This window comes from Eschrichtius robustus, chromosome 1 (assembly GCF_028021215.1).
Source record: "Eschrichtius robustus isolate mEscRob2 chromosome 1, mEscRob2.pri, whole genome shotgun sequence".
NCBI classification, from domain to species: Eukaryota; Metazoa; Chordata; class Mammalia; order Artiodactyla; family Eschrichtiidae; genus Eschrichtius; species Eschrichtius robustus.
Window position 1 is genome coordinate 67,384,209 of NC_090824.1, and position 27,166 is coordinate 67,411,374.

Here is a 27,166-nt window from a genome sequence, read left to right on the forward strand (position 1 = left end):
GCATTCCAATCTTAAAGGAAGCTTATGGTGGTTCAGTTAGTGCCATTTTTGTGTTGTGAGCAGAGATTTATTCAGCAAAACCATGCCATTTATTTTTTTAAGTGTTTGTGTTAAAGTGAATTTTATTTATAAGTTTTGTGTTTGGTTTTTGGTTTATCTGATTTTTCTGTTTATGTAAGATCTGTATGCATAAAGAGTTTACTTAAAGGTTTATGTTTATCAACTATACTGTGATAAAAATTAATTTTTAAAAAAGGTTTATGTTTGCATAGGTTTAAATAACGTTAGGATTACAACTTTTGTAAATAACTGGAAACTGCAGGAACGTTTCTCCTTTTTAAGGGGTCTGTATATTATTGAAGTTTGAGAATGTCTTTCTTCAGAGTTCTAAGTTGATGTTGGGTTACCTAAAAGTACATACTTAAACTTTATGAAAGTTTTAATGAATGTGCAGTCATATTAATATATGTGTGTGTGTAGGCAAGGAAGGAGGAAAGGGGAGATTTTCTTGTGTAGAAGAAAAATATTATAAATTATCATAATAGGAATTAGGTTTCTTCTGAATAAAGGGTTTGATGCCATTGACTCCTAGGAGAAAGTTATAATTTCAGTCTTCAAAGATTCACTCTACTTCTCATGCTATATTGAATTTTTTGAATGTTCTAACTCTTGAAAAAAATTCTGTAGTGAATCTTGTAATGAAAAACCTACTAATTTGTTTTGTAAGTTGAAATTTTGGCAGATTGCTATTTAGTAGAGTTTAAGTATTTATGATGGACTAATCATGATCTGCCTGGTAAGATACTCGATAAATCTAATTGTAGATAAATACCTGTTTTGGGGTCAGGCACAACTTGTAGTTTACTCACATTATTATATAATAAGGGAATATAAATGTGTATGAAAATAATTGTGATGAATTCAGCTGAGTATAGAAGTTTTATTGAGTGAGTACTTACTCTTGAGATATTTCACTAATTTTAATTTATAATCTTAATAAGATATCGTTTGTCACCACCATTTTCCTTCTAATTTTCATCTATATGTATGTCATTAAACTTTCCACAGGCCTTTTTTTTCTTTCCTTCCTTCCTCACCCCTCCCCCCCGCCGCTCCCCCCCCCCCCCCCCCCCGACCGGTTTCTTCCTGGCCTGCTAGTTGCCACACACTGTTCTAAATGCTTGGGATATAACCATGAACTAAACAATCAAATATTCCTGCTCTCATGAAACAGATTCTTGTGGGGTTTGAGGTTGGGAGGAAAGAAGCAGTAACATGTAAATAAATTATTGAGAAACTGTATGAATAGATAAACAAGAAATTTTTGTTAGAAAGTGATTGTGTTGTGGTAAGAGAAAAAAGTAGAGGAGGGTTAGGGCAATTAAGAGTATATGGGGAGGGCTTCCCTGGTGGTGCAGTGGTTAAGGATCCGCCTGCCAATGCAAGGAACACGGGTTCGAGCCCTGGTCCGGGAAGATCCCACAAGCCGCGGAGCAACTAAGCCCGTGCACCACAACTACTGAAGCCCACGCGCCTGGAGCCCGTGCTCCACAGCAAGAGAAGCCACCGCAATGAGAAGCCCGTGCACCGCAACGAAGAATAGCCCCCACTCACTGCAACTAGAGAAAAGCCCACGCGCAGCAATGAAGACCCAATGCAGCCAAAAATAAATAAATAAGACATTAAAAAAAAAAAAAAAAATAAATAAATAAATAAATTTATTTTTTAAACAAGAGTATATGGAGATGTGAAAAAGTTTGTAATTTTTAAAAGGATAGTTAGGATAGGTCTCACTGAGAAGAGGGCATTTGAGCAAAGTTTTGGTAATGGAGTTATTTGTGTGAAGGAAGAACTCACTGGCATTGCTGTTAGTGGAAAAGGCCCCAAGGCAAATAGGTGCGTGCTTGATGGGTTCAGAAACTAGCAAGATGACCCATGTGGTTAAGGTGGAGTGAAGTCCAGGGGTGAAGAGTGGTGGGAAAGGATACCTGAGATGTAAAAAGGACCAGACAATTAGGACTTTGTTGGCCATCATAAGGACTTAGGCTTTTATTCTGGGTAAGATGGGTAGCCATTGCAGAGTTCTGAGCAGAAGTGATGTGTCTGGCTTTTTGGGGGGAGGAGTGCACTGGCTGCTGAGTTGAGAATAAGGTGTGTGTGTGGGGGGGGTGTGTGTGTGTGTGTACGCATGTATAGCTCATGCTTACACAAGTGCATTGCACTTAGACAACTATATATTATGCAGAGTGTAAATATAAGGTCTATATTTCTTTAGCCAGGGATCAAAAGTTGGATTTTAATACTCATTTAACTAGTAACAGGGCTGTTCAAAACCTGAAATCCAGCAGGAGGACAAATTGTGTGGAAGAAAAAAATTATGCATATTTTTATCAGTGTGAGAAGAGAGAAGATTAATGAATGTTTAGAGGGAATGTTAAAATTGATAGCAACATTCTTTTTTTTTTGTTTTTTGGCCATGCTGCGGCTTACAGGATCTTAATTCTCGGAAAGGGGTTGAACCCAGGCCACTGCAGTGAAAGCGCTGAGTCCTAACCACTGGACGGCCATGGAATTTTCAGTAGCAACATTCTCGATTTTAAAATATTTTTCTTTTAATTGGGGGGACTATAGAAAAGCCTAGAAAACAAAACGAAAATTGCTTATCTCACCACCCAGAGATAACCATTATTAATATTTTGGCATTCGGTTATCTATGTGTGAGTGATATTTTTAATGTATTTTTGCCTGAACTTGTAAATTGAAGTATAACATCCATTTAGTAAAGTACTCCAATTTTAAATATACAACTTGATGAATTTTTACAGATTATACACCAATGTAAATACCACTCAAATCAAGATAATATTGCCAGTGCCCTATATGTGTCTACCTCGTTTTCACTTAGTCTCCCCTGCCAACCCTTAGAAGTAACTACTATTCTGACTTCTACATCACAGATTATTTCGTCTGTTTTTACATTTTAACACTAATTTTACACTAAATGTCTAGATTTTTTTTCCACTCAACATTGTATTTTCGCTTTTTTTTAAGCAATGGTTTTATTTTTATTTTTACTTATATTTTTTTAATTTTTGAGTTTTATTTTATTTTTTTATACAGCAGGTTCTTATTAGTTATCTGTTTTATACATATTAGTGTATATATGTCAATCCCAATTCCCCAATTCATCCCACCCCCATCCCCCCAACACCCCACCACTTTCCCCTCTTGGTGTCCATACGTTTGTTCTTGACATCTGTATCTCTATTTCTACCCTGCAATCCAGTTCATCTGTACCATTTTTCTAGATTCTACATATATGCGTTAATATACGATATTTGTTTTTCTCTTTCTGACTTCTCTCTGTATGACAGTCTCTAGATCCACCCACGTATCTACAAATGATCCAATTTCATTCCTTTTCATGGCTGAGTAATATTCCATTCTATATATGTACCACAACTTCTTTATCCATTCATCTGTCGATGGGCATTTAGGTTGCTTCCATGACCTGGCTATTGTAAATAGTGCTGCAGTGAACATTGGGGTGCATGTGTCTTTTTGAATTAAGGTTTTCTGTGGGTATATGCCCAGTAGTGGGATTGCTGGGTCATATGGTAATTCTATTTTTAGTTTTTTAAGGACCCTCCATACTGTTCTCCATAGTGGCTGTATCAATTTACATTGCCACCAACAGTGCAAGAGGGTTCCCTTTTCTCCACACCCTCTCCAGCACTTGTTTGTAGATTTTCTGATGATGCCCATTCTAACTGGTGTGAGGTGATACCTCATTGTACTTTTGATTTGCATTTATCTAATAATTAGTGATGTTGCGCAGCTTTTCATGTGCTTCTTGGCCATCTGTATGTCTTCTTTGGAGAATGTCTGTTTAGATCTTCTGCCCATTTTTGGATTGGGTTTTTTTTTTTTTTAATATGGAGCTGTATAAGCTGTTTATATATTTTGGAGATTAATCCTTTGTCCGTTGATTCATTTGCAAATATTTTTTCCCATTCTGAGGGTTGTCTTTTCGTCTTGTTTGTAGTTTCCTTTGCTGTGCAAAAGCTTTTAAGTTTCATTAGATCCCATTTGTTTATTTTTGTTTTTATTTCTATTAAGCTAGGAGGTGGATCAAAAAAGATCTTGCTGTGATTATGTCAAAGAGTGTTCTTCCTATGTTTTCCTGTAAGACTTTTATAGTGTCCGGTCTTACATTTAGGTCCCTAATCCATTTTGAGTTTATTTTTGTGTATGGTGTTAGGGAGTGTTCTAATTTCATTCTTTTACATGTAGCTGTCTAGTTTTCCCAGCACCGCTTATTGAAGAGACTGCCTTTTCTCCATTGTATATCCTTGCCTCCTTTATCATAGATTAGTTGACCATAGGTGTGTGGGTTTATCTTTGGGCTTTCTGTCCTGTTCCATTGATCTATATTTCTGTTTTTGTGCCAGTACCATATTGTCTTGATTACTGTAGCTTTTGTAGTATAGTCTGAAGTCAGAGAGTCTGATTTCTCCAGCTCCATTTTTTTCCCTCAAGACTGCTTTGTCTGTTTGGGGTCTTCTGTGTCTCCATACAAATTTTAAGATTTTTTGTTCTAGTTCTGTAAAAAATGCCACTGATAATTTGATAGAGATTGAACTGAATCTGTAGATTGCTTTGGGTAGTATAGTCATTCTCACAGTATTGATTCTTCCAATCCAAGAACATGGTATATCTCTCTATCTGTTTGTGTCATCTTTGATTTCTCTCATCAGTGTCTTACGGTTTTCTGAGTACAGGTCTTTTACCTCTTTAGGTAGGTTTATTCCTAGGTATTTTATTCTTTTTGTTGCAGTGGAAAATGAGATTGTTTCCTTAATTTCTCTTTCTGATCTTTCGTTGTTAGTGCATAGGAATGCAAGAGATTTCTGTGCATTAATTTTGTATCCTGCAACTTTACCAAATTCATTGATCAGCTCTAGTAGTTTTCTGGTGGCATCTTTAGGATTCTCTATGTACAGTATCATGTCATCTGCAAACAGTGACAGTTTTACTTCTTCTTTTCTAATTTGTATTTCTTTTATTTTTTTTTCTTCTCTGATTGCCATGGCTAGGATTTCCAAAACTATGTTGAATAATAGTGGTGAGAGTGGACATCCTTGTCTTGTTCCTGATCTTAGAGGAAATGCTTTTAGTTTTTCACCGTTGAGAATGGTGTTTGCTGTGGGTTTGTTGTATACGGCCTTTATTATGTTGAGGTAGGTTCCCTCTGTGCCTACTTTCTGGAGAGTTTTTATCATAAATGGTTGTTGAATTTTGTCAAAAACTTTTTCTGCATCTATTGAGATGATCATATGGTTTTTCTCCTTCAATTTGTTAATATGGTGTATCACATTGATTGATTTGCGTATATTGAAGAATCCTTGCATCCCTGGGATAAATCGCACTTGATCATGGTGTATGATCCTTTTAATGTGTTGTTGTTGGATTCTGTTTGCTAGTATTTTGTTGAGGATTTCTGCATGTATATTCGTCAGTGATATTGGTCTGTAATTTTCTTTTTTTGTAGTATCTTTGTCTGGTTTTGGTATCAGGTTGATGGTGGCCTCATAGAATGAGTTTGGGAGTGTTCCTTCCTCTGCAATTTTTTGGAAGAGTTTGAGAAGGATGGGTGTTAGCTCTTCTCTAAATGTTTGATAGAATTCACCTGTGAAGCCATCTGGTCCTGGACTTTTGTTTGTTGGAAGATTTTTAATCACAGTTTCAATTTCATGACTTGTGATTGGTCTGTTCATATTTTCTGTTTCTTCCTGGTTCAGTCTTGGGAGGTTATACCTTTCTAAGAATTTGTCCATTTCTTCCAGGTTGTCCATTTTAATGGCATAGAGTTGCTTGTAGTAGTCTTTTAGGATGCTTTGTATTTCTGCAGTGTCTGTTGTAACTTCTCTTTTTTCATTTTTAATTTTATTGATTTGAGTCCTCCCTCTCTTTTTCTTTATGAGTCTGGCTAAAGGTTTATCAATTTTGTTTATCTTCTCAGAGAACCAGCTTTTAGTTTTTTTGATCTTTGCTATTGTTTTCTTTGTTTCTATTTCATTTATTTCTGCTCTGATCTTTATGATTTCTTTCATTCTGCTAACTTTGGGTTTTGTTTGTTCTTCTTTCTCTGGTTCCTTTAGGTGTAAGGTTAGATTGTTTACTTGAGATTTTTCTTGTTTCTTGAGGTAGGCTTGTATAGCTATAAACTTCCCTCTTAGAACTGCTTTTGCTGCATCCCATAGATTTTGGATCGTTGTGTTTTCATTGTCATTTGTCTCTAGGTATTTTTTGATTTTCTCTTTGATTTCTTCAGTGATCTCTTGGTTATTTAGTAACATTTAGCCTCCATGTGTTTTGTGTTTTTTACGTTTTTTTCCCTGTAATTGATTTCTAATCTCATAGCGTTGTGGTCAGAAAAGATGCTTGATGTCATTTCAATTTTCTTAAATTTACTGAGGCTTGATTTGTGACCCAAGATGTGATCTATCCTGGAGACTGTTCTGTGCGCACTTGAGAAGAAAGTGTAATCTGCTGTTTTTGGATGGAATGTCCTATAAATATCAATTAAATCTATCTGGTCTGTTGTGTCATTTAAAGCTTGTGTTTCCTTATTTATTTTCATTTTGGGTGATCTGTCCATTGGTGTAAATGAGGTGTTAAAGTCTCCCACTATTTATTGTGTTACTGTCTATTTCCTCTTTTAGAGCTGTTAGCAGGTGCTTTATGTATTGAGGTGCTCCTATGTGGGGTGCATATATATTTATAATTGTTATATGTTCTTGGATTGACCCCTTGATCATTATGTAGTGTCCTTCCTTGTCTCTTGTAACATTCTTTATTTTAAAGTCGATTTTATCTGATATGAGTATTGCTACTCCAGCTTTCTTTTCATTTCCATTTGCATGGAGTATCTTTTTCCATCCCCTCACTTTCAGTCTGTTATGTGTCCCTAGGTCTGAAGTGGGTCTCTTGTAGACAGCATATAGATGGGTCTTGTTTTTGTATCCATTCAGCAAGCCTGTGTCTTTTGGTTGGAGCATTTAATACATTCACGTTTAAGGTAATTATCAATATGTATGTTCCTATGACCATTTCCTTAATTGTTTTGGGTTTGTTTTTGTAGGTCCTTTTCTTCTCTTGTGTTTCCCACTTAGAGAAGTTCCTTTAGCATTTGTTGTAGAGCTGGTTTGGTGGTGCTGAATTCTCTTAGCTTTTGCTTGTCTGTAAAGCTTTTGATTTCTCCATTGAATCTGAATGAGATCCTTGCCGGGCAGTGCAGTCTTGGTTGTAGGTCCTTCCCTTTCATCACTTTAAGTATATCATGCCACTCCCTTCTGGCCTGTAGAGTTTCTGCTGAGAAATCAGCTGTTAACCTTATGGGAGTTCCCTTGTATGTTATTTGTCGTTTTTCTCTTGCTGCTTTCAATAATTTTTCTTGGTCTTTAATTTTTGCCACTTTGATTACTATGTGTCTCGGCGTGTTTCTCCTTGGGTTTATTCTGTATGGGACTCTCTGCGCTTCCTGGACTTGGGTGGCTATTTCCTTTCCCATGTTAGGGAAGTTTTCGACTATAATCTCTTCAAATATTTTCTCGGGTCCTTTCTCTCTCTCTTCTCCTTCTGGGACCCCTATAATGCGAATGTTGTTGCGTTTAATGTTGTCCCAGAGGTCTCTTAGGCTGTCTTCATTTCGTTTCATTCTTTTTTCTTTAGTCTGTTCCGCAGCAGTGAATCCCACCATTCTGTCTTCCAGGTCACTTATCCGTTCTTCTGCCTCAGTTTTTCTGCTATTGATTCCTTTTCGTGTAGTTTTTATTTCAGTTATTGTATTGTTCATCTCTGTTTGTTTGTTCTTTAATTCGTGTAGGTCTTTGTTAAACATTTCTTGCAACTTCTCGATCTTTGCCTCCATTCTTTTTCCAAGGTCCTGGATCATCTTCACTATCATTATTCTGAATTCTTTTTCCGGAAGGTTGCCTATCTCCACTTCATTTAGTTGTTTTTCTGGGGTTTTATCTTGTTCCTTCATGTGGTACATAGCCCTCTGCCTTTTCATCTTGTCCATCTTTCTGTGAATGTGGTTTTTGTTCCACAGGCTGCAGGATTGTAGTTCTTTTTGCTTCTGCTGTCTGCTTTCTGGTGGATGAGGCTATCTAAGAGGCTTGTGTAAGTTTTCTGATGGGAGGGACTGGTGGTTGGTAGAGCTGACTGTTGCTCTGGTGGGTAGAGCTCAGTAAAACTTTAATCCGCTTGACTGTTGATGGGTGGGGCTGGGTTCCCTCCCTGTTGGTTGTTTGGCCTGAGGCAACCCAACACTGGAGCCTACCTGGGCTCTTTGGTGGGGCTAATGGCAGACTCTGGGAGGGCTCACGCCAAGGAGTACTTCCCAGAACTTCTGCTGCCAGTGTCCTTGTCCCCACGGTGAGCCACAGCCACCCCCTGCCTCTGCAGGAGACCCTCCAACACTAGCAGGTAGGTGTGGTTCAGTCTCTCCTGGGTCCCGATGCGCACACTACTTTGTGTGTGCCCTCCAGGAGTGGAGTCTCTGTTTTCCCCAGTCCTGTCAAAGTCCTGCAATCAAATCCCACTAGCCTTCAAAGTCTGATTCTCTAGGAATTCCTCTTCCCGTTGCGGGACCCACAGGTTGGGAAGCCTGACGTGGTGCTCAGAACCTTCACTCCAGTGTGTGGACTTCTGTGGTATAATTGTTTTCCGGTTTGTGAGTCACCCGCCGGTTATGGGATGTGATTTTATTGTTATTGCCCCCCTCCTACCGTCTCATTGTGGCTTCTCCTTTGTCTTTGGATGTGGGGTATCTTTTTTGATGAGTTCTAGTGTTTTCCTGTTGAGATTGTTCAGCAGTTAGTTGTGATTCCTATGCTCTCACAAGAGGGAGTGAGTGCACGTCCTTCTACTTTGCCACCTTGAACCAATGTCAACATTGTATTTTCTATTCCTGTGTTCCTTTTTTCACTTAAAAACAATTTTCCATGGTATTAAGATTCCCCACCCTTAAGAGACATAACCAAATGCAGCATGTGGACCTGATTTGACCAAAAAAACCTATAAAAACATGTGTATATATTTTTTTGAGGTATAGTTGATTTACAATGTTGTTAATGTCAGGTTACAGCAAAAAGATTGTTTTAAATCTATATACACACACACATACATGTATGTTCTTTTTCAGATTCTTTTCCATTATAGGTTATTACAAGACATTGAATATAGTTCCCTGTGCTATACAGTGGGTCCTTGTTGTTTATTTGTTTTATATATAGTAGTGTGTATCTGTTAATCCCAAACTCCTAATTTGTACCCCCCCCTTCCCCTTTGATAACCATAAGTTTGTTTTCCATGTCTGTGAGTCTGTTTCCGTTTTGTAAATAAGTTCATTTGTATCATTTTTTAGATTCCACATATAAGTGATATCATATAATATGTCTTTCTCTAACTTCACTTAGTATGATATTCTCTAGGTTCATCTGTGTTGCTACAAATAGAATATATATGTATATGTGTAATATTCCATTGTGTGTACACACACACACACACACACACACACACACACACACACACACACACCCCACATCTTCTTAAACCAGTTTTCTGGTGATGAGCACTTGGTTATTGTTAATAATGCTGCTGTAAACATTGGGGTACATGTATCAGAGTTTTCGTCTTTTCCAGGTATATTACCGGGAGTGGGATTGCTGGACCATATGGTAACTCTTTTTAGTTTTTAAGGAACCTCCATACTGTTCTCCATAGTGGCTGCACCAATTTACATTCCCACCAACAGTGTATGAGGGTTCCTTTTTCTCCACACCCTCTCCAGCGTTTATTATCTGTAGACTTTTTTTTATTTTAAAAATATTTCACTGCTAAAAAATGCTAACCATCATCTGAGCCTTCAACAGTGGTAGTAGTAACATCAAAGATCATTGATTACAGATCACCACAAATACAATAAAAATATTATTTAATTTTGTTAGGTGTGGTAATGGCATTTTTTCCATGTAAACTAAATATTCTTATTTGTTAGCAATATATAGTGAAGTATTTCTGGGTGAAATAAGGTATCTGAGAATTGCTTTAAAACATGCCAGTGGGGTCACGGACATAGAAAACAAACTTGTGGTTACCAAAGGGGAAAGGTGGAGGGCAAAGGGATAACTTGGGAATTTGGGATTAAGGTACACACACACACACACACACACACACACACACACACGCATATGTATGTATATATATAATATAAATATATATATAAAATAAACAATAAGGGCCAACTGTGTAGCACAGGGAACTGTGTTCAGTATCTTCTTATAACCTATAATGGAAAAGGATCTGAAAAGTGTATGAATATATATATGCGTATATATATATACACATAAGTAAAGTGAATCACTTGGCTGTATACCTGAAACATTGTAAATCAACTATACTTCAGGTGAGGAGGTGAAACAAGACAATCATGCATTGATACTCTTTGGAAAGGTAGGTATTGGATACAAGCAACGTGTGTGTGTGTGTGTGTGTGTGTGTGTGTGTGTGTGTGTGTGTGTGTGTGTGTGTGAATTAGAAGCCTATAACATAAAATTTATCATTTTTCTAAGTATACGGTTCAGTGGTGTTAAGTGTATTCACATTGTTGTTGAGCCAATCTCCAGAACTGTTTCATGTTGTAAAACTGAAACTCTGTACCCATTAAACAACAACCCAGTTACCCTTCCTTAAGCCCCTGGCCACCACTATTCTACTTTCTTTTTCTGTGAATTTGACTACTCTAGATACCTCCTGTAGGTGGAATCATACATTACTTGTCTCTTTGTGACTGGCTTATTTCATATAGTATAATGTCCTCAAGGTATATCCAAGCATCAGAATTTCCTTCCTTTTTAAAGATGAATAATATTCCATTGTATTTATATACCACAGTTTGTTTATCCATCCGTCTGTAATGGACACTTGGGTTGCTTCCCCTCTTTGGCTATTGTGAATAGTGCTGCTATGAATATGGGTGCACAAATCTCTCTATGAGAACCTTCTTTCAATTCTTTTGGATGTATACCTAGAAGTGAAATTGCTGGATCATGATAATTCTGTTTTTAATTCTTTAAGGAACTGGTGTGCTGTTTCCCACACCTGCACCCTTTTACAGTCCCACCAACAGTACACAAGGGTTTCAGTTTCTCTGTGTCATTGTCACCACTTGTTATTTTCTGTTTTTTTTTATAGCCATCATCCTAATGTATGTGAGGTGATATCTCACTGTGGTTTTGATTTCCATTTCCTTAGTGATTAGTGGCATTGATAATCTTTTCATGGGCTTATTGGCCTGTATCGTCTTTGGAGAAGTATCTATTCACATCCTTTGCTCATTTTTTAATTGGGTTATTTGTTGTTATTGAGCTTTCCCTGTACTATGTATTGTCTCCACTGTTTTGTCGGGGAGTATCCAGAAGAGGTCTTCATAGACTTTTTTAGTGTCTGTACATTATGTTATATGTATTGATATATTCAAATACAGCTTTTTAGTGGTATTTTCTAATATGGCCTTTCACAGTATGGCTTCTGCTAACCTTTCAGCTTTACCTCCCTTGTATCTCTCCTCCTTCTTCCTCTTCTCCTCCCCCCCACCTCCCAGTTCTCCCAGACATACATGTTCCAGTTATATTTTGTTTCTCTAAACTTGTAAAGTTAGTGTATCCTCTTTCCCCTCCAGGCCTTCACACATGCAGCTCTCTCTATGTGGACTACTTCCTCTCCTGTTTGAACTCTCTTCTGCTCCTTTTTAATCTAAAGTTTAGCTGTCATTTGCTCTGGGAAATTCTTTGAGCTTGCAAGTACAAAGGCCTCCTGTGTGGTGAATTTCCATTATCATAATGTTCATTAAGCTGCATTGCACATGCCTAGTCTATTTAACGTCGGCCCTCCACGTCCTCAGGTTCTGTATCCATGCATTCAACCAACTGCACATGGAAAATGTTCAGAAAAAAAGTTTCCAGTTAGTTCCAAAAAGCAAAACTTGAATTTGCACATGCTGGAAACTATTTATATAGGATTTACATTGTATTTGCAACTATTTACATAGTATTTTCATGGTATTAGGTATTATAAGTAATCTACAGATGATTTAGAGTATAAAGGACAGTGTGTGTAGGTTATATGCAAGTACCATGTTATTTTATATAAGGGACCTGGAACCAATCCCCTGAGGGATACTGAAGGAACGACTGTACTGTCTCTCTCACGGTACACTATAAGCTCTGAGAGTAGGGATTGTATTGGTCTAGTGCATCATTGTATCCCTAGAGCCATAGGGGGCACTCAGTAAACAATTGTGGCAGTGAACACCAGTACCTACCAGTATTACTTCGATAGATTTCTAATATGTGTAGGGCACGCTGGGTAATAATACAAAGTAGAACACAAGTTCTTTTGTTCAGGCAGCTTAAAATCTAATGGAGGAGAGTGAGGTTTCCTCTTGCTTTGTCCTACTCTACATCACCTTTTAGTAGTGAGAACTACAGCCTGGTAAAAGATAAACTGTAGCACATTAAAAATTTTAAGAGTTTATTTGAGCAAATGTCCATTCAAATTGAACAGCAACAAACCAGAAGTCATAGGAGCACTCTGGAAAGGAGCCAGGGGAAGACTTACAGAGAGGTGAAAGTAAAGCAAATAAGTTATTAGCTTAAGTAGTTCCTTTATTTGGGAAAGCCTAGTTGACTGTTCGTGATTGGTTGTCCTTAGGTTTGATTTATTATTATTACTATTGTTACTACTATTATTATCATTATTGGGCTGTACTGTGTGGCATGTGGAACTTCCCGACCAGGGATGGAACCCTCGCCCCCAGCAGTGGAAGCCTGGAATCTTTTTTTTTATATATAAATTGATTGATGGATTGATTGATTTTTGGCTGTATTGGGTCTTTGTTGCTCCACACGGGCTTTCTCTAGTTGCAGTGAGCGGGGTCTTCTCTTCGTTGTGGTGCGCGGGCCTCTCATTGCAGTGACTTCTCTTGTTGCACAGCGTGGGCTTCAGTAGTTGTGGCACGCAGTCTCAGTAGTTGTGGCTCGCGGACTCTCGAGCGCAGGCTCAGTAGTTCTGGTACACAGGCTTAGTTGCTCCGTGGCATGTGGGATCTTGCCAGGCCAGGGCTCGAACCTGTGTCCCCTACAGTGGCAGGCGGATTCTTAACCACTGCGCCACCAGGGAAGTCCCAGAAGCACAGAATCTTAACCACTGGACCACCAGGGAAGTCCTAGGTTTGATTTATTAACCTTTAGGCATTACAGGCTTCGGTTTTGGTTTGGCTGTGTAGGCTCCTAAGGCATTAAAACCAACTCAGTCTAATGGCTTCCTTGTTTAATTTAACAGGGCTAAATGATGTGATCGTATCTGGTCAAAGGTTGATGAAAATAGAGCCTAGGACTATGTATTGCTAACTTGACCCTGAAGCAGCTGATTATACTGTGCTCAGCCTCCTTGACCTTCCCTGAATTCCATCCAAATGGCAGATTCAAGCAGTTGCTTATCAGAGAAGGGAGGGAATGCAGAAACAAAGGAGCAACAGTCAAGAACAATAGTGCAGGGTCCTGGTTCTTCCTCAAGGAATATATATAACAATACCTTTGAGTTCTTCTGTAGGAACTAAGGCCCCCACCCAGGTGGAGGATGGTAACTTCAGCCTGAGCACAAGATTCCTGGAACACTGCCCTATTACCTCACCACCAACCAATCAGAAGAAAGTCTGCACACAGTGGAAGACAACAAAGACTCTGACCCCCTCTCAAAATGGTTCTCCTTTTAAAAACTTTCATGGTCAAGCAGAATCTTCAGAGTTGGTTTTTGGACACGAGTCCACCTTCTCCCCAGGTTGCCGGCCTACTGAATAAAGGAACTTTTCCTTTCCAACCAACACCCTGTTGAGTATTGGCTTTTTGAGCAGTGAGCAGCAAAACCTGAGTTTGTTTAAAAAAACAAATAGACTGACAGTTACTTCTTTAGCAAAGATGGGTTTATTTGGGATCAGAAGAGAATTGCACTTTGAGGTATGTAACCATGGCAAGCCATGCACATTCTAGGACTTTCTATATACCTGTCATATATTCATGTCATTACTTTTCCATTAGGTTTAAAGATGTGCAGCAAATTAAGCTATTAGAATTCCTAGTGCCAAAATTGCATGAGCAGTGCACTACATTTTGTTAAATGTATGAGTGGTTTTAATGAGCTAGTAAGTTACATGAATAATTTTTCCCCTAGATATTTAAAAGGCACCTTTCTTTTTAAAAGGTAGCTGACTTATTAACAACTAAGTTTTAATTCTTATCAAGGATTTTTCAGGAAGAAGAGTAAATTTAACCCTTTTATAAGCTTTCCTTGTGGGAGGATGAACTAAATTTAACCCAGGGTATTCCACAGAATTCCAGAGAACTAAAGCCCAAAGTATCTTCTTAGACCAACAACTGTGGTAGCTGTGGGCCACATCAGAGACATCCTATTTTGTGGAAACTTTTATTAAGTAATAGTGTCTTACATGAGCTGTTAAAGGGGATTTCCAAAAAAAAATTGTTTTCTTTGTTGACATTCTTAAGGTTAGTTAAGTATATATTAGGGATTGTGTTCAGGGCTTTTCTCCTTGAAAATGTAAAATTTTAGGTTAAAAAACTGTACGTTGATTGGATTTAGTACTGTAGCAACAAATATGGGCATAGATACATAAGACTCCTAAATTTAGGATTATTTCAGCTTATTCATGCTTAGTTTCTTAAATATCTTAAATATTTTCTTAATTTTTTATCATTAATATACTGAATTAACATAGACTAGATTTTAAAATTACCAAATCACAAACACAGTTACTTAACCAAAGTAAATTTTTTCTTTATGCATGTGAAAAACTTTACATTTTCTTTAAAGAAATATCACCTACCATAGATGAATTACGTACTTTGAGATTTGAGATTCAGGAAGAGATTGTATATATATGGTCACTCCCATATTTTACAGTTGAGTAAACTGAGAAACTGTAATTATGACTTTATTCATTTATTTAGCAACAAATATTTATTGGGTTTTTACATATTCCAGGTAATGTTCTTGATAATAGGAATATATCAGTGAACAAAAGACAAATATTCATACTTTAATAGAGCTTATATTCTAGTGCTATTTGTCTAATTGGTGGTAAAACAAAGACAATTGATTTGGTTTAGTAATCCAGTTTTCTTAGTATGAAGTTTGTTTGGGCTGACAAATAGTTTTCATCCTGCTTGCCAATTCATAGTTTTCTTATGCCACCTGGAGCCTAAGTTATGTTTAGAATTCTTTTCTAAGGCAGAGTTATTGATGTGTGGCTTTGGGTTTGGCCAGTCAGAAGAATGTTCATGAGCTGATCAGGCCCCCTGCAACCCTTACCTCTAATGTTGCCTCTAATGAAAGCCATAAAGGAGTTTGGGTCTTTTGATGACAAGATGCCCCTTCTCTTTGCTTGGCGCCCTGCAATAAATGCTGTGCTTTACTTCACCACAACCCAGTGTCAGTAGATTGGCTTTGCTGTGTGTTGGGTGACTGGACCCAAGTTTGGTTCAGTAACAGTTTTGGAAACCACAAAGGGACTGTCATCCAGAGTGGGCATCTTGCCTGTGGCACATCAGCCCCTGGCTGGTGTCAGCTCTCAGATCCTGTCCAGCAGCTTCCTGAGCACCTTTGTCTTGAGGACAGCCTCTTGCTGCCGACCAGGCATCACTGTCCATGGTGCTTCTGTGGTGAAGGAAACAAGGCTCTGGTCCTGGTCTGTAAGTCATCTCTGGTAATTGACAGAACCTCTGTGTGATGACACCAGGGTATTCTTTCCTACTGGGTTGCCTTGATTGGAAATTTCCTTCTGTGGGGAGGGGGAAGGCATAGGACTTGGTAATCTGGTTTTGAGTGGAATGCCACTTTAATTGGATTTTCCCTTCTGGTTAAGTATTATTTCATAGTGACCTTTAATCTTATTTGACCGAGTGTTTTTTGAAGCCTTATTGATGTTTTTAGCAAACTTCCCAAAGATCAAATTTTGATTGATGCTCTCCTGATTTCTTGCTAACTTTGGGATGCTCCATAGGGCCCCTGAAGCACCTCAGAGAGATACTAGACTAATTAGGATTACTTGATATGTTAAGTTACATGGGAAACGTTGTCAAATGAGTGGTGATAAACCTTAGATTATTATGGGTAAATGTCATTAATGTAAGTGTTCCAGAAATAATGTAAAATTTCTAAAATTTGGATGTGTCTTGGTATAATATTTATCAGTCATAATTCTAGTTATTATCTTAAAATGTTGCAGGTCACAACAATAACCAGGTTTCTTTGTGAATTGCATTGTAATCAGATCTTTAACCATACCTTTTAAAGTCTTTTGTCATTTGTAGCGTTTTACCCTGATGCTTCTGCACAAATGCTTCACCTTCAAGAAGTTTCATAGAAAGAACTTTTTGACAAGTATAGGTTTCTGATAAATTTCAAATCATACTGCTGAACTGGGTAAAAAATTAAAGAATTCTAATGGAAAACCTGATGGCTTCATAAAGCCATTAACAAAAGACTAAGATAAAATATTAGTTACACAGGACTGAGTGAATTGGTTAATATAGTTATATAATTTTTATGGGTTTTTTCTGAAATGTTACTGGCTTTTAATTTGTGTTCTCCATATATAAGGAAACCTGTCTCCTTCAGCTATAACTTAGAAAAATTTGGTAAATTATACCTTTGTAAGCAGAATTGAAACATTTATCTTTTCTCTATATCTGATTCCTCCAGAAGTTGAAAATTCTTAGGTTCCCAGCAGCCTTAACAGGTGAATAAGGAAGAACACCTCCTGGCAGGTGCAGGAATCTCAAGATATTTTGGAGACCTCTGGAAGAGAGGAATTCACTCAGATTTATAGATATCACAGGCAGAATCTGTGGCAAGCCTTTGGTGTGGCTTTCCTGGCCTTGAGAGGCTTTTAAAGAATTAAATCTGAGATTCCTTATGAAAAGTTCCTGGATGGCCTGTTAGTGCCTCTGTGACCAATTAATCAGACTTATTTTGTGATTAAATTAGTCTTAATTTGGCTATATTTGGTAGAAATGAAGGCAATTTTAGGGAGAAAAAGATTGTTTCAGTGGATATTCTAGTTTTGTTAATTGAGGTCTGTTTTTACCGTCTTAGACACACTTCCCAGTTAGCTCTTTGTTAAGTCATGTAATTGTAAAGTTTAGTTGAATTATTAAAAGGGCACTCTTAACTTTGTTTCTAAAGCTTATCACAACAAGCTACCTTTGGATGAAGATCAAATACCCCATGATCTGCAACCAGGAGATTATGCATACTGGGAAAGGCATAATTTAAAGGACTGTCTCCAATCTAGATAAAAGGATCCTTATTAATTACTCTTAATTGGCTAATGCACAACGAAACTGAAGGACATTGACTCTTTAATTCATACTTCCCACTTAAGAAATTAGGCCTCTGCAGTGGGCTGGGCTATAGAAAGGACTGTTGACCCCAAGTGACACCCACACCAGGATGAGAAGAAGATGACAGCAGTGGTAGGCAGCTGATCCAGGAATCCAGACCAGGCCTGTAAGACCTATCCTACTAATTCAATTGAATTGATTACCAAATATTTGTCTCCCTATCAACACTGAAAGTTATTGTTTTACTTCACACCATACTGGTGGCCCCAGTGTTTAGGATGAAAAGAAAATTCTCTAGTGAAGTTGTCACAGAGTATAACTACTCATAACGTACTGCTGCTTGCTTTAAGTCCACTGCTAAAAGCACATGTACAGTGTTTGTGTTACAATTTGGTATAATTGATAAAATGTATAGACTACAAAATGCTTCTCTATTATCATAGCTCTGAGCTTGTTCACTATGTCTGATTAGTTTTCATCCAATGTGGATAACTAGGTAAATACATACATACATACACACACACTCACACACAGAATTAGGCCTAGCACCAAAGGACGTGATGGACCCAGAGGAAGCAACAACCATCCTAGCATCTAGGAACAAATATTTTGATCTATGGAAAGATTTGCAAACAAAAGGGGAAATGATAGAAGAAATTTTCCCACATTGAGGTATGGGGAAATCTTTCTGCCTTATACATCATGATTTAACTTAAAGTAGAATAGCCTGTTTTGTGGCCTGTCAGACATATGTTGTACATCTCCTTTAACCATTAAGGGGGAAAAAAATGCATTTAGAAATCAAAACTGAGTAACTGTGGTTCAGGCATCCAAGGTGGAACTTGGTGGCCATTGTGGACATGATTTTAGACACATTTCTGTTTAGCTGGGAACTTGCATTTTCTGAACTGTGTCGGACTCAGGGATGGCACCAGCTGTTCTCAAAGCAGTGTCTGCTGGCACCTGCCAGCTGCAACCTTATAGTCTCAAGATCTCTTGTAATTATTAAATTTTTTCTTTTATAATAGTAACAAATGAGACAGCTCAAGCCTTAGCTTCCTAGCAGGAGGCGCTAGGTTCTTTAGCCAGAGTATTACATGACAATAGAATTGTTAGATTCTATTAGATTTAGATTTTTAGCAGGAAAAAGAGATGTGTGTGTAGTGGCCAGTAGCTCCTGTTATGTATATGTTAATACCACATCAGAAGTTAAACCTACTTAGATAAAATTAGGCAGCTGGCTACCTGGCAACAACAATTCTCCCCAGAAGTGCCAGGTCCAGACTGATTTTCAGGCTTATTCTTCTGAATTCCTCAGGGAATGAGATGTATTTTCCGAGATTTATTTAATGTTTGGGTTTTCACTCTTCCTCTTAATTCTAATTGGGTCTGTTGCACCACAATGATGGATCAAGGGACTAAGATCTTAATCATGCAAGATTCAGATCCAAGACTTGGAACTTGGGAATATCTCTAACTCATGGTCCATTCCCCAAATTGAAGCAGGACTATGCCCCCATTTCAGCAGGAAGTAGCCAGAGCGGTTGTTGCCCCATTCCCTTAAAGACTGGGGGAAAGTTAAAACAGGAGTAGGGAATTGAAACTGAGTCCCCCTGCCAAAATTTATGATTAACGTTTGTATCCAAAACTTTATTTCCTTTCTTGTCCTGCCCTTGTTTCCCTCAGGATTGAGGAGAATCAAAGAAAAGGGGGGGGGGTGTTGAAACTGAGCAGTACCCTTCAGGGCCTTCCTAGATTCAAAAGCACCTCTGTGTCCCTTGTTCCTTGTTTATAGAAAAAAAAAGGCCTTAGTCTCCTAGCCTTACCCAAGTTCTAAAGAGCAGACTCAAGTAGTTAATGACTGACTAGTATATGACTCTGTTATTAGAGTCACAAGCCTCCTAGTTCCTCCTGAAGGGATATAGATAACAATCTGATGCATATCTTTGAGTTGTTCTGCATCCATTGGTGGAGAGGGGTGATTATATGCTGGACTCAAGCAGTAGACCCCAGATTAGTTGGAACCAGAAGGTTGATGATTGAGATTCCTGAAACATCACCCTGTTACCTCACCACCAATCAATTAGAAGAGTGTCTACAAGCTTGTCAACCTGCAGCACTCACCTCTAATGTTGCCTTTAGAAACCCTTCCCTGAAAGCCACTGGGGAGTTCAGGTCTTTTGAGCATGAGCTGCCTGTTCTCCTTGTTTGGTGCCCTGCAGTAAACTCTGTACTTTTCTTCACCACAACCCACTGTCAGTAAATTGGCTTTGCTGTGTGTTGGGCAAGTGGACCCAAGTTTGTTTTGGTAACAGCTATTTATAGTCTTTATCCCACATACTGAACACTCATATACTTTGTTGTATTTGTTTGATTTTGATATTGTTGCAAGTTGCATTGGATAAGGTGTTAAGTAATTTGTGGTACATACATTTTAGTAATAATTTCCGGAACACATCTGGCCTAAAGGGTTTTAGTAAAGGAATGTGGACCCCTACTAATGAAAATCATACTACACAACTAAATCTCTCTTTTTCTCACATTAGCAATCTCAAGATTTGTAATGATTTTAAATAACTTACCTGATCAGTATTGCCTTAATTGATTACTAAAAGTACTTTAAGAGGAAGAATAATAAATTAAGCTGTTCTTAAAAACTTGCTTGTAAAATTATTTTTTATTATTTGTAATTACTTATTTTCATTATAAAATTAGAAATATCTCTTGGTTTAAAAAAATGGTTTCAAGAAACATACCAGTCTTGAGAACAAAAGTTTGTTCTCCAATAATAACAAGAAAAAATGTTTTCTTCCCTCTAATTTTAGTCATGTGAAAGCCATTTTGCTATTTTATGATAGAACCGTAATCTTTCATTTAAGTCAACGTTCTTTTGTTACTGGCTTCCCCAAAGAATCAATCTAGTCAGCAGAAAACAATGAAGCAAATAATAAAAGGTGAAAGTCACTTATATAGCTTTTCCCACTTAGTTTTTAAATAGTTTATACCCAGCCATATTCTTAAAAGAATTTCATTTTCTTTTCAAAGATACATAAATAGCAATAAAATATGTTAGAGGAGTAGAGTCCATTTATTCTTATGGCTTCCTAGCCTGGTACAAAATAGAATGATTGAGGAAAGAGGGAAGCTTGTTGCCAGTACCTCAGTAGAATAGAAAACAAGCTTGACCAAGAGAGTGAGTGGGAAGGCTCTTTTTGGTAGAAGTTTTAAGTATGTTGGTAAGAAGTGGTTCTGTGCAGCTAAGGGGATGTGTCAATTTATTATTACTCTGCAGGTTCTAAATCAGTGCTATTAACACCATGTTACTGGTTTTTGCAATATTTTAGTATTTTTATGAATTTGTATTGATGTTATTTATAACCGATTTTAAAATTGGTCAAGATGTCACGAAACGTGTTTCTATTTTAAAAAATTTTTTTATTGTTAAAAATTTTTTTTTTTTTTTTTTTTTTGCTTCTGCGTGGCTCGTAGGATCTTAGTTCCCCGACCAGGGATTGAACCCAGGCCACGGCAGTGAAAGTGTCGAGTCCTAACCATTGGACTGCCAGGGAATTCCCTAAACATGTGTTTTTAGAAAGTCCATTAAAATGGTTTATAGTTTTATACCTTGAAGGGGTAAATTCTTCTATTTATAGAAAATGGGCTTATACCTGGAGCTTTATGCTTTCAAATGCCAGATAAATGAGAACTTACTGAAATACAGGTTTTATAGTTATGAAAATCTTTTATGCTTTAAGCTAACTACTACCATCTAAAATTACATTGAGATTTTAGAGGATGGTTGTGGTATTTCTATTAAATTTTGTTTTAGACTCTATTATAAAGAGCAGAAATAAAAATAAAGGTTTTATTTGCTTCTGGAAATCTTAGTATTTTTTGTTTCTCTTTTCCCTGTAATTGTTAGTGATATATAAAATTGGAAAATGTTATTTTTATGAAAAATGTTACAGGCTATTGCAAGCATGCTTTTTTGTTTATTCTTCTTGAAAAGCCGTATACTTTTTTATTTAAATAAATTTATTTATTTATTTATGGCTGCGTTGGGTCTTCATTGCTGTGCGTGGGCTTTCTCTAGTTGTGGTGAGCGGGGACTACTCTTCGTTGTGGTGCAGGTTTCTCGTTGCAGTGGCTTCTCTTGTGGAGCGCGGGCTCTAGAGTGCAAGCTCAGTAGTTGTGGCACACGGGCTTAGTTGCTCTGCAGCATGTGAGATCTTCCTGGACCAGGGATTGAACCCGTGTCCCCTGCATTGGCAGGCGGATTCTTAACCACTGCGCCACCAGGGAAGTCCCAGCAGTATACTTCTTGAGTGTACCTTAAGTGGGGAACTGACTGCTTGTGTTACCAGATGGTTATACATAAATTTCTGTGCAGTTCCAGTTCCTCAACACACTGAATTATGAAGCTAAGTGTGTTTGTGTGTATAAAATCTAACCTCCTTGGTATTTCTGATAATTACCCAGGTTTTGAAACCTCTATATGTTATGAATTTTTCTTGTATTTTACATTTCAAATAAAATTCCATGGGTCAGCTGACTCTATAGTTATACCTTAAATTATTTACAGCTGAACCTTGCTTAGCCCAAAATATTTAAGTGCTTAGAATAGAATCACCTGTATAATTTGAGTTTATCCGTAAGGGGAGAGGTTCCTAACATTTGTTGAGAGCCTACTATTTTAAATAATAATAATACGAATTTATTAGTAGTTGCTATAACCTGATTTTGTCTTTAATTTGCTTCCAAATCTGAAGTATTTAACACTGTCTTTTTAAATTCCTTGCATATTAGTTTGCTCCTTAATGATGTTGTAGTTTCTGAATATTTCTGTTTTTTAAAATAAGCTCTGAAGACTATTTTAAAATAATTAGATAAAAAATCACCTATATCCAGTGTTTGCATTCGGTTTAAATTTTGTTTAAAGTAAGAAGAATCTTACAGTAAAACATATTTTGTTAAGTAATTTATTTGTTTTACGCAAAATGTTCTTATTTAGAAATATTGGAAACAACAGTAATTGTGAAATACTTTAGGTTGATAGTATTAGCTGAATCAATGTTGGATGTTTTGCACTGGTGACCTCTAGTGGTCTTGCAGTTAAAAAAGTTGTTCTGCTGTCAGTGTCAAGTAATTTTTTTAGATTTTCATGTGATAATCATCTACTGATTGTTGAATAACTCAGATGATAAAATATAGCCCTAATGGGTACCTTTATCTATATTCAGAGGAAGAAAAATTGTCTTAACAATAAAGTTTTGTTACTCTGAATTAACTGAGATTGGATATGGAAACAAATTTATAAAAAAGCTCATTTCTGCCTTACCCTGTGTATGTAGTAATGAATTTCAAGTTAATTATCTACTCAGTTTTATACTTTTGAAGTCAAATAATTAAAAACATTAAAATTAGTTGATTCTGGCAAATAAAAAAATGAAAATTTATGGTTCTTTAAAAAAATTATCCTTTATTGAAGTTACTACATATTCCATTCTTGAACCTTTTTCTCTTCTTAACTAAAGGACCTAGGTCTTTGACATTATCTTTATAATAAAAATATACTTCTTAAATCTAACTCTTAAGAGTGAGATTAATTTTTTAAATGTTTAAAAATTGTGAAATATAACTTACAGAAGTGTGTAAAATATAATTGCACAGGTTAGCAGTTTATTATAAAGAGGACAACCATGATATCACTCTTGGAGAGGTCAAAAAATAGAGTACTGCCAGCACCCTAGAAGCCTTAAAACTTGCCCCTTCCAAATCACCACTGCCTCTTTCCCTCATAGGGGTAATCACTATCCTGACTTTTTGTGTAATCATTTCCTTGCTTTTTTTTTAGTATGTTACTATCTAAGTGTTCATTGCTTAAATGTATTAGTTTAGTTTTGCCTGATAGTGAAGTTTATATATATCAGTGGATCGTATAAGATGTCTCTTGTGTCTTGCTCTTTTCCTCAATGTTATATTGGTTCATCTTTGTTGTTTGGAACCTTAGTTTGTTCATTTACTTTACTTGGTAGTATTTCATTGTACTAACATACGACAATTTATCTGTTTTCTGATCTGATGGTTATTTAGATTGTTTGCAGTTTTTGGCTGTTATAAAAAATGGTTGTGGGAATATTTTACATGTCTCCTATTAGGCACATACATACATGCATTTCTGTTGGGTATGTAGCTAGGAATATATGGTTTTAATGTATTTATATCTTCAACTTTAATAGATAATACAAAACTTTCCAAAGAGGCTATACCATTTTATGGTCCCATAAGTCATTTATGAGAGTTTCTTTTGATTCACATCTTCCTCAACAAAAAGTATTGTCAGATTAAAAAAATTTTAGCCAACCTGGTGTTGTGTTTATTGTATTTTTAATTTGTATTTCTCTGAATACTAATGAGGTTGAGAACTATTTCATATCTTGATTGGCCATCTTGGTATCTTGTGACCTGGTATTGTCAGTCTTTTTACAATATTTCTATCAGGCTGTTTTTTGTTTGTTTGTTTTTAAGTTGTATACCTTTTGGGGGAGCAGATAGGAATTATATATATGAGCCTGTTCTCAGGTATATATTTTGCAAATTTCTTCTATCTGGTTTGCCTTTTTAAAGAAAGACTTTTAAAAAATACTTCTTAAAATTTGTGCTAAAAATATAATATTTATCATCTTACCTGTTTTTAAGTGTACAGTTTAGTCAAGTGTATTCACACTTTTGTGAAACAGATCTCCAGAATTTTTTCATCTTGCAAATCTGAAACATTAAACCCATTAAACAACAATTTCTCTTTCCTCCTTCCTCCCCACCTTGTAACTAGCATTCTACTTTTTTTTTTTTTCCTGACACGTAGCTTCCGGGATCTTACTTCCACGACCAGGGATCGAACCAACGCTCTTGGCAGTGAAAGCACAGGGTCCTAACCACTGGACCACCAGGGAATTCCCCTCTACACTCTGTTTCCTTCAACTTGACTACTTTAGATACCTCATAAAAGTGGAATTCTGTAGTATTTTTGTGACTTCCTCATTTGACATAGCATGTCCTGAAGGTTCATTCATGTAGCATGTGACAGGTTTTCCTACCTTTTTAAGGCTGAATAATATTTCTTCGTATATACCACATTTTGTTTGTCTGTTCATCAGTTGATGGACAGTGGTGTTGCTTTCACCTCTTGGCTGTAGTGAATAGGCTGGATGTGAGTATGGGTGTGCAATATCTTTTTGAGACCATGCTCTCAATTTTTTTGGATATATACCTAGAAGTGGAATTGCTAGATTATATGTTAGTTCCATTTTTAATTTTTTGAGCAACCTCCATACTGTTTTACATTATGGTTGCATCATATTATAATTCCACCAAATGTGAACAAGAGTCCCAGTTTCTCCACATCCTCACCAATGCTTGTTAACGAACACTTTAGTTTGAACAATTTTAGATTCACAGAAAAATTGAGCAGATAGGACAGAGCTCCCATATGTGCTGTGGCACTGCTGCCTGCCTCCCCTCCAGTTTCCCTTTGTTATTAACATCTTGGCAATAGTGTGGTACATTTGCTACAATTAACCAGTTCTGATACATTATTATTATTAATGTTTGTCCATAGATTAAAGTTCATTCTGTGTTGTACTGGTTTATGGGTGTTGACAGTTGCATAATGTCCTGGATCTACCATTATAGTACCACGTAGAACAGTTTCACCATTCCTAAAACTTTCCTGTGCTTCACCTGTTCATCTTTCTCCTTACCCCCAAATGCTTGGCAACTACTGCTCTTTTTGCTGTCTCTCTAGTTTTGCCTTTTGTGGAATGTCATATAGTTGGAATTATACAGTGTGTCAGCTTTTAGACTGGCTTCTTTCACTTAGGAATATGCATTTAAGGTTCCTCCATGTCATTTCTTGGCTTGATAGCTCATTTCTCTTTACTGATGAATAATATTCCCTGTATGGATGTACCAGAGTGTTTATCCATTCACCCATTGAAAGGTATCTTGGTTAATTCCAAGTTTTGGCAATTATGAATAAAGCAGCTACAGACGTTCATGTTCATATTTTTGTGTAGACACAGGTTTTCAGCTAATTTAGATAGATACCGAGGAGCATGTGTTTTCAGTTTCAATTTTCAAATTCCAATTATTCATTGCTAGTATATAGGAAGGTAGTTAATTTTTGTCTTACCTTTGTATCCTCTAACCTTCCTATAATCGCTTATTGGATCCAGGAGTTTTTTGTTAATTCTTTAGAATTTTCTTCGTAGACAGTCGTGTCATCTGCAGAGTCTTTTATTTTTTCCTTCTCAATGTGTGTACTTTAAAATTTTCTTTTTTAAAAACATGGAATACTTCATGAATTTGCATATCCTCCTTGCTCAGGGGCCACGCTAATCTTCTTTGTATGGTTCCAATTAAAATGTTCTTGTCTACTGCATTGGCTAGGACTTTGAGTATGATGTTGAATAAGAGTGGTGAAAGGGGATAGCCTTTCCTTTTTCCCTGTCTTAGGAGGCAAAGCATCTAGTTTCTCACCATTAAATAGGATATTGAGCTGTAGGTTTTTGGTAGATGATCTTATCAACTGCAGAAGTTCCCCTCTATTCCTGGCTTTCTGAGTTTTTGTCATGAGTCAGTGTTTGATTTTATTGGATGCTTTTTCTGCATCTATTAGTATGGTCATATGGTTTTTCTTCTTTAACCTGTTTAGCCAGTTAATGATAGATTACATAAATAGATTTTCAAATGTTAAACCAGCCTTACATACCTGAAATAAATCCCACTTGTTACGTAATTCTTTGTATATATTGTTGGATTCGATTTGCTAATATTTTGTTGAGGGTTTTTGCATCTGTGTTTATGAGAGATAATTGATCAGTAGTTTTCCTTTCTTGTGACATCTGTCTGGTTTTGATAGTAGGGTAATGCTGGCTTTATTGAATGAGTTAGCAAGTATACCCTCTGCTTCTATTGCTTAGAATAATTATAGAGAATTGGTATCATTTCTTCCCTAAGTGTTTGGTAGAATTCACCATTGAACCCATCTGGGCCTGGTTCCTTCTGATATAGAAAGTTATTAACTATTGGTTTAATTTCTTTAATATCAATAGATACAGTCCTCTTCAGATGATCTACTTTGCCTGTGTGATTTTGGTAGATTGTCTTTCAGGAAATTATTCCATTTCATGTAAATTATCAAGTTTGTGGGCATAGAATTCATAATATTCCTGTATTATCTGTTCAGTGTCCTTGGGATCAGTAATGATGATCCTTTTTTCATTTCTGGTATTAATTTGTTTTTTCTCTCTTTTCTTGGTTAGCTTGGCTAAGAAGTTAATCAATTTTATCGGTCTTTTCAAAGAATCTTATTTCATTGATTATTGGTATATTTTCAGCTTTATTGGTTTCTGCTCTAATTTTATTATTCTGCTTGCTGTAGGTTTATAATGCTATTTCTCTATTTGCCTAAGATGGAAGCTAAATTGTTGATTTTAGATCTTTTCTAATATATACATTGACTGGTATAAATTTCCCCATAAGCACTACTTTTCCTACATTCCACAAATTTTGATGTTTTATTTTTGTTTTCATTTAGTTAAAAATACTTACAAATTGCTCCTGATGCTTTGATGATTCATGTATTAATTAACAGTGTGCTGTTTAATATCTATGAATTT

General features: G+C 36.6%; 1 protein-coding gene and 1 non-coding gene across 6 annotated transcripts in view; one reads left to right on the forward strand and one right to left on the reverse strand.

The window, feature by feature from the left end:
• STRN3 (striatin 3) overlaps nt 1-27,166 on the forward strand; it is a 121,915-nt gene that overhangs the window by 27,907 nt on the left and 66,842 nt on the right. The window lies entirely within an intron of this gene.
• Nucleotides 25,827-25,931, reverse strand: LOC137778661 (U6 spliceosomal RNA). The gene has a single exon (XR_011076963.1). It is a non-coding gene; the product is annotated as a U6 spliceosomal RNA (small nuclear RNA).